Consider the following 12,909-nt stretch of genomic DNA (forward strand, 5'->3'; position numbering starts at 1 on the left):
TAGGTGATGAGCCCCAGGCATTCTGGGCCTTCAGTCTTTGTCATCTTGATCTCTGGTGCTCTCAATAATGCAGCAGTCCTTTGCTAGACCAGAGTGTCACCTGTCTAGGTGAGTTGTGCCATATTCTATCTGAAGTGACAGCTGTCTTTGAGTACCAGAATCTTAAGTGACTTTCCTTTCATCATCACTGTTAGAGAAATAACATATTCGACAAGCTCTTGGGTTTTCCTTCTCTCCCCCCCCCCTCTATTTCACTCAACCTTTTTTGAGCACCTGATCCACCCCCTCAAATTCTTTTTGAAAAGACTACCTCCAAATCAAATAAACCCACTATGAGACAAAACACAGAAAATAGGTTTAATGCTGATGCTGGAAATTAATGAATCAGGTAGCAGAGAGAACATTATTGATGCTGGATAACATGCTCTAACAGCTTTTGCTCTTATTATTATCCTTATAAAGAATGTGTGGCAGTCAGTTTGTGGCATGATTCTAACATCTGTCCCATCTTATAATGGTAATTTGCATAAGTAATGGAAACAGGTTAAATACTTCCATTCTAATGTTGCCAGCAGGGATGAAAATGAACATTTCAATGAAATGTTTTTGACAGAGTGCGGTGGTAGATGGACTGATTCGTCTGCAACTCTCTTCGGAGAGCCAGACACAAAGGGAAACAATTGAGTATGTGGTTTATCGAACAGCAGAAGGACAACACATTTCTCCCATTGCAATCTTTGTGAAAATGCACCAGTGAAAAAGCAGTTTGCCTCTGCCTGAGAAATAGTTCCTAACAGCTCTCAAGGATTTAAAAGAGTGAATGTGGGTGGAAAGAGAAGAGGGAAGAAGCTGTCAAGATGTGTTCTTTTAAGGACACAGGATACCCCTCCATATGCAGTTGAGCTCCAAATGTCCCCTTTCCTGTAGACATTCATACCAGCATGATCACAATTATGGGGTTTGTAGTTCAGCAGCTTCAGAAAGGATACAAGTACCCGACTTCTGATTTTATGTGTTCATCTTTAACATATCATAGAGATGCATATCTTATGCTCATGCAAGCACTTTAGGTTACTCTGAGAATTTTTACTGTGCAACAAAAACAGCATGAAGCCTGCAATTCTAATGATACAGTATGAGGCTTGTCAGATCTTTGGTCCTGCTTCTGAGTTACAGGACCTGGTCCCTCTTCTCATAGGGAGGGACAGGTATAATCAGGAGAAGAATTCCTTGGAAGTTGTATGTATATATTTTCCTCATTTGTTAGAGCTGGTATTCTGCATTTTCATGGCATCCTCTATGCAATTGTGGTTGATGCACAATGTATCATGCATATTGACATCACTAGGCATTGCCTCCTATGACATCATTACCAGAACTACCCTTATGGCATCACAAGAGGATTATGTCAAGGGCTCATGTTATGGCTCTGGAACCTCAGGACATTAACTTAATTTCACAAGTAAGCTATTGATTGAGTAATTAATTAATTAAATGAGGCCTAAAGAGAAAACAAATTTACATTTCCTAACTGTTCTATACCACGAGCCTAATTCTCTTGAATATTGAAAAACTGCTTGTTGCTTTTTGCTAATATATCGTGATGGGTAAAATATAAGTGTTAGGTCATAAGATCAAAATGTTTCCTCAAAAATAGTTCCAACAGGATGTTAGAAATGCCATCAACCAATCACTATAAATTAGCAAAAATTATAAAGAGCCTATATTACTGAAATCATACATTTATTTTTATTTATAAAATCTAGAGGCCTTCATAAAATAGGGCAAGGAATGAGACAATATAGGAGGGAAAGGGGGAAACTAAGGGAATGCTTCTTTTGGTAGATGAGCAATGGGATTGTCAAAAAATTATACAGTTCTTTCATTCTATTTCAAGCTAAAGATATGGATGGCAAAGGATGTAGGAATAAAATTATGAGTAGCAGTTTTGAGCTTCAATCTTCTGAGTCTTTTAGTTCAAGTATTTAGGTAAAAGGTAAAGGTTTTCCCCTGACGTTAAGTCCAGTCGAGACTGACTCTGGGAGTTGGTGCTCATCTCCATTTCTAAGCCGAAGAGCCGGCGTTGTTCGTAGATACCTCCAAGGTCATATGGCCGGCATGACTGCATGGAGCCCTGTTACCTTCCCGCCGGAGCGGTACCTATTGATCTACTCACATTGGCATGTTTTCGAACCGCTAGGTTGGCAGGAGCTGGGGCTAACAGCGGGCGCTCATTCTGCTCCCAGGATTTGAACCTGGGAACTTTCAGTCTGCAAGTTCAGCAGCTCAGCGCTTTAACACACTGTAATTCAAATTTAAAATGTGATTCATCATAATTAACTAATTCATATCCTCACAATAAAAATGAAAAGTTTTGCTTATTAATAATTAAATATATTAACGGTTTTCTACTCACTTTCATTTCTCTAGTTATGTAGGAATTCACAGCAGAGTTCTTAAGAAAATCCTTATTTCCTAAACATGGCTTATGATCTTAAGGTATACTTTAGCATCCAGTGCCAATTGTATTGGTACTTCCTTTCTTTTTCTTTGTAACTATCAATTGAGCCAAACGTCTGTTCCTGGTTACAAGTAGAACAACTTGGAGCAGTAGAAAAACTTCCAATGTTCTGGCAAGATCTTGAAGTCATACAGTAGAGTCTCACTTATCCAACATAAACGGGCCGGCAGAACGTTGGATAAGTTTATATGTTGGATAATAAGGAGGGATTAAGGAAAAGCCTATTAAACATCAAATTAGGTTATGATTTTACAAATTAAGCACCAAAACATCATGTTATACAACAAATTTGACAGAAAAAGTAGTTCAATACGCAGTAATGCTATGTAGTAATTACTGTATTTACGAATTTAGCACCAAAATATCACGATGTTTTGAAAACATTGACTACAAAAATGCGTTGGATAATCCAGAACGTTGGATAAGTGAGACTCTACTGCAGGGGTCCTCAAACTTTTAAAGCCAGAGGGCTGGTCCACAATCCTTTAGACTGTTGAGGGGCTGAATTATCATTTGAAAAAAATACCAACAAATTCCTATGCACACTGCATATGTCTTATTTGTAGTGCAAAACAACAACAATGAAAGAACAATGCAATATTTAAAAATGAAAACAATTTTAACCAATAGCACAATATTAGCATTATATATTACTATATTGAACTATACCACTATACTGTAATATTATATGTAATATATAACATATAATTAATATTATTATATGGTATTATTATTAGTATTATATTGTATAACATTATAATATTTGTATCAATATTATATGCATATACAATATATTATATTATTAAAACTGATATAAAATATTATATTATAAAACTGAGGGTGAGGGCCAGGTAAAGGACCTTGGAGGGCCGCATCCGGCCCACGGGCCTTAGTTTGGGGACCCCTGCTCTACTGTATTTAGATTTTCCACAGAAATATTAAAGGATATAGAGAGGAGAGGAAATTATTTGTGGAGAAATTGTGGAATTAGGCAGAAATAATGGATTCTGGCCATCAATTACTACCGCCCAGTCCTTATTGTTTATTGCCCTGATCTCCAGGACTTTACTTCCATCTCTAATTCTTCTGTCTTGCGTTTTGCACATGCCCCTCCCTGGTAATCTCTAATTTGCCTCATTTTTAGCCATGATGTCTGTCAATGTATTTTATGATGTTATTGTATTAACTGTTTTAATTATATTGTTGTGGTTTAATTTTTTTCTTCTGTTAATCCTTGGGCTTGGTTTCCATGTAAGCTGCCCCGAGTCCCCTCGGGGAGATGGAGGCGGGTTATAAAACTAAAGTAGTAGTAGTAGTAGTAGTAGTTATTATTATTATTATTGACACAACGACGTTGTACGACACAGCAAACAAGATAGACATAGACAATACATCACACAGTCCTAGACACTTGGGGAGTGTTCGACTTGTGGTTTTGTGATACGAAATCCAGCATTATTATTATTATTATTATTATTATTATTATTATTATTATTACTACTACTACTACTATCAATCCAATCTACCAAAAAATAAAGAACAATGCAATGAATTCAACTGAATGAACATGTACAAATGGTTGGAATTAAAATTGAGAGCCACTGAGGTGTAGTGATTGGCACGTCGGACTATGAATCTGGTGAACAGAGTTTGAATCTGCATTCAGCGATAGAGGTCCATTGGGTAGCCTTGAGCAAGCCATACTCTCTCAACCTCAGAGGAAGGCAAAGCCCCTATGAACAAATCTTGCCAAGAAAACCATGATATAGATTCATTAGGGCCACAATAAACAACTCGACTGCATACATCATCAACAAGGGTAAACTTGGACTGTGTACCACATAAAACATTTTCCAATGCATCTGGTATAGCTGTGTTTACTCCTTGCTAATTAGAATTTCACTTTTTATTTTATTTTTTTTATTTAAAAGAAGATGCACGTGTACTGTTGACTGGCATGTGGAAGACCCAATAGGGTACTTTCCATGTACCCTGGATTAGCCTTACCAGCTTTCTAGTGGCTGGGCAACAAAAGTATACTGAAGCATATGGCTATCTGCAATATTCAAATTAAGCTTTAAGCTTTTTCCTTCAATAACTAATTATTTGGCACCATTGATGTGACACTTCATGATTCTCAATTTAGACATATTGAGAAGTAATTAAAAACAGTGGAATCCTTACTGTATTGAAGTCAATGGCAACTATGACATTCTATTGTTGAAACACTACAGTGGTCATTTGTACTCCTCTTAACATAATCCGTCTGGGAAACACATTTGTATAGCTAAAATCAAAAGGAATTAAAATAATACAGTGAGAATTATTTTGTAAAATGGTGACGAATAAACAATACTAGCACAATTTGATATATAATATTACAGAACTGGAGTCCTGGCCCCCAAAGAATGCATTATCATTATCTATCCAGTTTGCTTTTGGCTTTTCAGACAATGGTCTGAGTTATTTACAATGCACACCTTCTCAGTGAAGCAAACACAATGTGCTATACCACTAACACATACAATATATAGTGCCTCTTGTCGACTTACATTAGAATGCACACATTTTAATGCTGTTCAAAGATGACAGCACATCATTGGGGAGACATTGGCATCCAGAAGGCATATCATATGGGCACAGATTTTTTAACAAGATGTAATAATAGAAAAAGGAAAAAAAAACATATTCTCAGTCTCTGGTTATTTTCTTCCTTTAACTGTAATTTCTAAGATTTCCATACTGTGAAATTATAGAGGGAAAGACAGAGAAAAAGAAAGGGGTGATATTACTGTATGCTATAATATAGGTTGTTGTAAGTACATTTTTAGGTATCTGAAAGTGAGAATATAAAGCTTGGTTTAAATACCGCTCCATGATTACAGACCAAAAATATAACCCTGCATTAGACTTTTTAAAAGGTCTATACCGAGGAATTAAAATAAGAATTTCACTGGAAAATTCTTCATTGGTATATTATATAATTAGTTGATCTTCCTGGCAATTTCATATACCAGCAATTAAATTAAAACCTTTATTTTATTTGATATATGATAATGTACCATCTGACTGTGGAGGACAGTATTTCTCAGCCTTATTTTGAATAAATTACTTTTAAAGGTATATATGTATATAATTCCCTTCCACTAACTATTTAGGTTTAAAAATGCATTGGCTTCGTGAAATCCTGTATATTATTTATGTTAAAATTCTGAATTGAATATACCAACAGTATAAGTAAAGTTATTTTTCAAAGTAATTTTGTAATATTTGAACAGTGATAAATATTACTGAACATACTTATGTGTGTATGATGTTGTACCTTTGTGTAGTATAACATCCGGTTCGCATATGGAATATTTTTATGACAGTGACAATCAAGGCAGAAAGCATTTGAAATAGCTTTGCGTACCCCTGCAATACAATCCAGTACATGCTCATATTGTGTGCATCAGTGCAAGCTAAATTTGTTCTGTCATAACAGACAATATAAAAATCGCCTGTAATTATTAGTTTTCCTCATACAAGCCCCAGTTTATGATAAGTCCTTATAAGTCAGTCCTGCAATCTGAATAAAATATATATTATAAATGGTTGAGAGAGGTTCAACTATCTTCAGTTGTTTTTTTCCGGTTTTAAATTTCTCATACGTTGTAGTTGAAATTGCAGTTTGCTTACTTATTATGTACTGATGAAATACTGGCTTTAACTATATATGTACTGCAGAGATAGAATTATATGTGGTAAATACAGAACATTTTTAAAAGAGCAATTTTTGCTGCATACCTGCTAAAACTGTACATGATTTTAAAAAATTAAATTAAATATTACCATGCCAGCTTACGATAATGTACACATACACATACCCTGAATCCAAAATCCATCTATAGTCAAATGCATGCTCAAGAGCTCATTTGTGGCAGCGGAAGCCTGTTGTACCATTCAACTATATTGAGAGGACAATCTTGAGAGTCAGCGAATGTCATCAGTTCTTTAAAGATCCTGCATAAACTATTGGCATTATGTGGTGCTGATCCTGATCCCAAGTTCTTCTGTTTAGAGTGAGTAGATTATGGGATCCTTATGTCTCCTTACTGAAGAATCTATTGGTAAAATTTGGATTTATTTTTTTTTGCTGTGAATAACATTTTCAATGGGATGGTTGTACTTTCTACTTTCTGTTTCTGAGACAGGTTTGAAGCAGACTTCCTGCATAGCTTCAAAAGCAAATGCAATTAAGCTCTTGTGATCTATATACAAAATGCTATTGGAAATGTTACAACCATGCAAACTCAGAATAATAGTGTGATTGGCATTTACGTAAACATTTTTGGTGAGATATTGAATTTATTAAGGGTTTTGTGACGGTGTGAGAAAGAGAAATGGTGTATTATTAAAATACTCATACACCACTTGGTTTACTAGCAAATGGCAGTATTTATCTATCCATTTGTTCCATTTGGAATGTTCATTCCTCTTTTTTTTTCTAGGACTTTCCTATTTTTCTGAGTTTTCTTCTCTTTTCCTAGATCTTTGTTTCCTGAGCCATGATAACATTTTTTCTTCAAACGATTTTCAAATTATTAGGAGGAAAATCATGTGTTGTTCCACATGACATTCAATGTTTGAAATGGCTATTTTATTTTAAAACTGGATTCTGGGGTTATTTTCATACATTTTAGAAATGTATTTTAATATGTTTTAAATGGGTTTTTTTCTTTGTGTTTTTATAATTGGGCTTGAGTTGGAATGGGTTGGAAATAATTATCCTTTTAATTAAAATTATAAGGGTGGAATTCCAAGGGAAGGGAAGAAAGAGAAAGCCTTGCAGTATAGTGGTAGGTCAAAGGGGATAAGCGTGCCTCCTATTTTTGGTATGATGATTTTAGAAATGTTGAGTGCTGTTGATTTATGGGACATAAGGGAATATCTTAACATCTTAACATATGTTTCTAAGAATAAATGTTTCTGAATAAATCTTAACAGTACAATCCTGTACATCCTAATCGGATATAAGCCCCATTGAGCTCAGTGGGACTTCCTCCCAGGCAAACTATGTAAGGTGCATAAAATACACTCAATAGGGTTTATTTCCACATTACTACAATAGCTCCATTAATAATGATTATTTACAAAGCAAGCCAGTAAAATTTTGATTTGGAAAAATAAGAGCTTAAATATAGTTGTTTGTCTCAACTAGAGTTTACTCACTGATTTGGCAGAATGAGTGTTAATTCAGTTCAATTGATCTATTGTAATTGGGACAAGTTATAGAATTTATACCTATAAAAATAAGTGAGAGTTTGATTATATTCCAATCTGTATTATAGCTTCCTTCCTTCTTTCTTTCCTTCCTTTTTTCTAATTGAGAACATAAAATGGTGCTAGATATCTAGGCTTATGGTAGACCCAATGGTTAACTTCTGCAGAATTCTACTTCATCTGCCAGAATTGATTATTCCCACACCTACATCAGTCCTGCAGCTATGTGTAAATTAAATAACTTTCTCTGGAAGACTGGGCAACGTTCTGGATTTTTGATGGAAAGTTGTAAAATAGAAGAAGGAAGTCCCAGTTTCCACAGACAGTTATACTGAAGTTGGCGATTCTTGATCTAGCTAGGATTGGGCTGGGCTGTGGCGCAGGCTGGTTAGGAGCCAGCTGCAACAAATCACTCTGACCAAGAGGTCATGAGTTCGAGGCCAGCTCATGCCTGCATCTGTCTCTGTCTCTGTTCTATGTTATGGCTTATGTTTGCCTTATATGTGTGCAATGTGATCCGCCCTGAGTCCCCTTCGGGGTGAGAAGGGCGGAATATTAATACTGTAAATAAATAAATAAATATGCACTCAAATAAAGATTCTAGTGTGTTTTCTCAGCTGGATAGTAATAGTATGATGAAATAGGTGTTTCTTGCATGGTTCTCATTTTCTGTCCAGCAGCTGGGTTGTATTTTTTAAAAAGGAAGCAAAATTTAATGATTGGTGAGAAGGGCAGCAGGACACACAATTCAGTTGCTTCTGTTCCCCATTTCTTTGTGGATATTGAAAGAGCTGTACATATGCATTTCCAGCTGTTCTTCATGTGTTCAATTGGGTCAAAGCCACTGTCATGTACAACATGGAATTACATGTTGTGTGTCAAAAAATGTTCTTTTGAAACATTTTCCCCATCTTTGGTAAATTTCAAATGTAACTAAAATATTTTCCATATCCTCAGACTCCTTGACTTAAATGTTCCTACCCAGATACAGTGATTTTTCTAACAAAGTTCCGAGGTTTTTTTAATGTAGTTTTTAAGGAAACTGAGCTGTTTTTGACTACCATGTAAAAACTTACATTTTTCACTTAGGTGCATGTAAGGCACTTCTGTGAATTGGGCCCTGGGAACAAATGTATTTTGATCTAGTGGCCATCTGCTCATGAATATCCTATTTGTTAGTTTAAAAAATAGTCTGATTGTAATGAACACGTAATTTGGTAAGATTATGTCATTTCACCAGGTGGCATCACAATAGCAAAGTTTGATGTTTGATGTGAGCCAGTAATCAAACTGGATATACCATTGCCTGATTTATGCATATCACTTTTCAATATTCCTCTCTCATTCTCTTTTAGTTTGAGATGCCAACGTAGTTGTACTTTTGGCAGGATTGTTTTGTGACCTCTGTGCCATAGTTTGCTAGGAGGCAAAATCCTATAGACCAAAAAGGAAGCAAAATTCCATAGCCAATTGCCATCCTTGTTTCACAAATTCTGTGTAATTTAACTGTACCTTAGTGCAGAAACATAGAGAGGGTGGGGAGAGAGTGAGAGTGAGAATTTTAAATTAAGAGCTGTGATATTAACTTAATGGTTTCAACAGAGGCGGAAAGAACATGGAAAGAATCCGGATAGGAGCAGTTCAACATGTTTTGGCAAACTTTTCATTCAAAAATAACAATATGCATATGTGAATTGAAATAACCATGAGCTTTGCATAAGTACACAAAAAATTCCAAATCTACTTGAGAGCTCTTGAGGGCTTTTTCCAAAATGCATCCCAGGATGACTTTTGCTTTCAACGACTTCCACTATTTCTGTTTTGGTGACCAAATACATTTAGCAAGCTGAGGAGTACCTGGAGATGAGGCTGGTCTCCCTTTTCTTTCTTTTTTGTTGTTCATGCATGCTTAGCAAAAAATTCTGGAGGCAGATGTTTTTCACATTGCCTGGTGTAGGCAAGTGCACACAGCCACAGTAGGATTGGCTAGAACAGAATCCAATTCTTCCTCATTTCAAGTCTTATTGCATTGATTATTCAAGACACACTGTTGCAATCTAACACCAAATGTCTGTTTCTCCAACACTTTCATTATCCTCTCAGCACTCGTAAAGAGAATTCCAGCTAGATAAGAGGACCAGAAGGAGTGAGGGGCTGCACACACATGAAAAGACTTTATAAAAAGGAGCTTTTTTGTCAGATTTGTTGACAGAGGTATGCCTCTGTTTCCATTTGGTGCAATTTACCATAATGTTTTGACCAGAAATAGATCATGCATATATCTACTTCGAAGTGATTCTCATTATTTTCAAGGGAACATTCTTCCAGGAAAATGCAGTATCAATGGATTGCAAGCTCAGTGATAAGATTGCATTCTCAACAATTTTAAGGTTATGGATGCACCCATATCATATGTATGTAAATTTAAAATTATGTGTGAAGAGAAGAGAACAAAAGTAAGACATGCTTTAAAGGTATCTTCGTGTTTTTCAGTATAGTGAAGTAGGAAGAAACTATGCAAAAGCTGTTTGGCACATGCATATGCTTCTCTTAGGGCAGGCTTGGATGTCATGATAAACTATTGTTCATCGTGACAGAAATAAGCCATAAAAATGTGTACCTATATATTTTCCTTTTATTAGTCATTGTGAAGATGGTTCAGACGTTAGTCTGCATGGCTGAGCATGGGGGTGGAAGAAAGACATATAAAAAGAAATATTTGCCTGTTAAATTGTCAGATAGGGGCATGTGGAGACAGAGAGAGGGATGCAATTGAAATAGAGATTTAGCTAATTGGGAGCTGAGGTTGTAGTGAAGAGTTGAAAGAATTGGATAAAATATGGTACTTTGATATTACACAGGCTAATATGTTGTTATGTGCCTTCATACTGCTTCTGGTTTATGGAGAAATTTGCATGGCAATATTTGTTCATCTTCCTCTGAGGCAGGGCCGGCCCCACTATTGAGGCCCCTGACGCCGCCGCCTCGGGCGCAGGCCCGGGGGGGCGCCGTCAGGCTGGGCGGGAGGCGGGGCACCGCCCTGACGGTGCCCCGCCTCCCGCCCAGTGCGCCCTGGCCCGTCTGGCCTTTCCTAGCTGGCCAGACTGCAGCGGAGGTCCCTGCAGGCCGCAATCGCAGGGAGCAGCGTGGGAGGCGGGGCCAGGGCACGCTGGGCGGGGCCATGGCGCCGGTGGCGGGGGCGCTTTTCAGCACCCCCGCTTCACATCAAAAAATATCTCCGGCCGGCCCTGCTCTGAGGATGCAAGAGAGTGACTTAACCAAGGTCACTCAGTGAATTTCCATGGATGAATCATGTTCTCCAAAATTATAATCCAGTTCTCAAACCACAGGCTGAAGTTGAATATGCTCCAACTTCTCATAAGTTGCATTGTAAGTTCTACTTAATGGTGAGATCACCATCTTTCACCACTACTCTAGTTCAGAGGACAGTTGACATAATGGTGGGATTTACTTGATTTTTACTAGAATCTCCAGCGCCCACTATCACAAATGATGTATCTAGGATTACATGCAAGAAATGAACTAACCCCTTTCCACATAAGTCCACTCTTGACATCCCCTCTCACACACACATACTTGATTTCAGCAGGACTATAATTTACAAAGTGGAAGTGATTTTGTGAGAGAGATCATAATGTTTCTTCTACACATCTCTTTCAAGTTTGACTGATGATGATGATGATGATGATGATGATGATGATAATGCTCTTTAGTTTCCATCTAATGTCTGCTTCTATTTTTCTCCTAATTATATTATTTTCTAGTTTTGCTCTATTAACAATATTGCAAAGCTAGAGGGGGTGAATGGCTAAGGCACTTTTTATCTGACCCTGTATTAAACATTTTTCAGAGAGAGAAATAATAATGCTACTTGTATTTGTGTTATGCTAACAGGTATACTTTTATCTTAAAAAATAATTATTGCTAAGTCAGTACAAATGAGTATAGAATTATTCTCTTTGTCAGGTTTGGCATTACTGAGCAACAGGACAGATTTATAAAACAAGAATAAACTCCAGCATAAGAGTAGATCTGGGGGAAAATACTGTAAACTAGTATTAATGTTAAGGATACAATGTAATTAATAGGACCAAATGAGTAATGATAACACTTTAAGTTCTAAGATAAACTTGGTTTAAGTACAATATACTCAAATTCATTGAAACATAGCTTTATCATCCTTCTGTAATCAGAATTCACACTTCCGTGAAGGAGAACATGTTTGATTGAACCCAGATAGTTTTGCATTCAAACCTTGGTTTTTACTTGGTGGCCTTTATTTATTTACTAGTTTGGGTACCAGGTGATGTCCAGGTTATTTGAAAAAGTCATATATATATGAATATATATATATATATATATGAATGGTCCCATTAAGAAAATGCGTAAGGTTGTGGGTGAACTACAATTCACATAATGCCAGGTTAACCCCCTCAAACTCCATCAGTACTCAAAGTTGGTCATGTTGGTCATGTTGGGCATGTGTGAGAAGTTTGTTCCAGATGCATCATCGGTGGGGTTTAGTGTGCTCTCCAGCTGCAGGGTGAACTACAACTCCCACCATGGTGGGTCAGTCCCCTCAAACCCCTCCAGCAGGTTCAGTTGGTCATGGGGGTTCTGTGTGCCAAGTTTGGTTCCGGTCTATCGTTGGTGGGGGGTCACAGTTTCTCTGGATATAAGTAAACTACAACTCCCAAAAATCAAGGTCAACCCCCCAACCCTTCTATATTCAAATTTGGGCATATCAGGTATGCGTGCCAAGTTTGGTCCAGATCCATCATTGTTTGGGTTTACAGTGCTCTCGATGTATGTGAACTACTCCCCCAAATCAAGGTGAATTCCCCCCCCCAACCTCTCCAGTATTTTTTGTTGGTCATGGGGGTTCTGTGTGCCAAGTTAGGTCTAGGGCCATTGTTGGTGGGGTTCAGAGTACTCTTTGATTGTAAGTGAACTATAAACTTACAACTCCCAAATGTTAAGGTGCCAAGTTTGGTTCAGATTCATTGTTTTTTGGGTTCACAGTGCTCTTTGGATATAGGTGAAATACATCTCCTATAAATCAAAGTCAGTTTCTCCTTGACTTGGGCATATCAGGTATGCATGCC

At 37.0% G+C, this 12,909-nt stretch overlaps 1 protein-coding gene across 2 annotated transcripts in view; it reads left to right on the forward strand.

The window, feature by feature from the left end:
• The window catches only part of tshz1 (teashirt zinc finger homeobox 1), a 100,193-nt gene that overhangs the window by 81,784 nt on the left and 5,500 nt on the right, over positions 1 to 12,909 (forward strand). The window lies entirely within an intron of this gene.

Source organism: Anolis carolinensis, chromosome 4 (assembly GCF_035594765.1).
Source record: "Anolis carolinensis isolate JA03-04 chromosome 4, rAnoCar3.1.pri, whole genome shotgun sequence".
Lineage (NCBI taxonomy): Eukaryota > Metazoa > Chordata > Lepidosauria > Squamata > Dactyloidae > Anolis > Anolis carolinensis.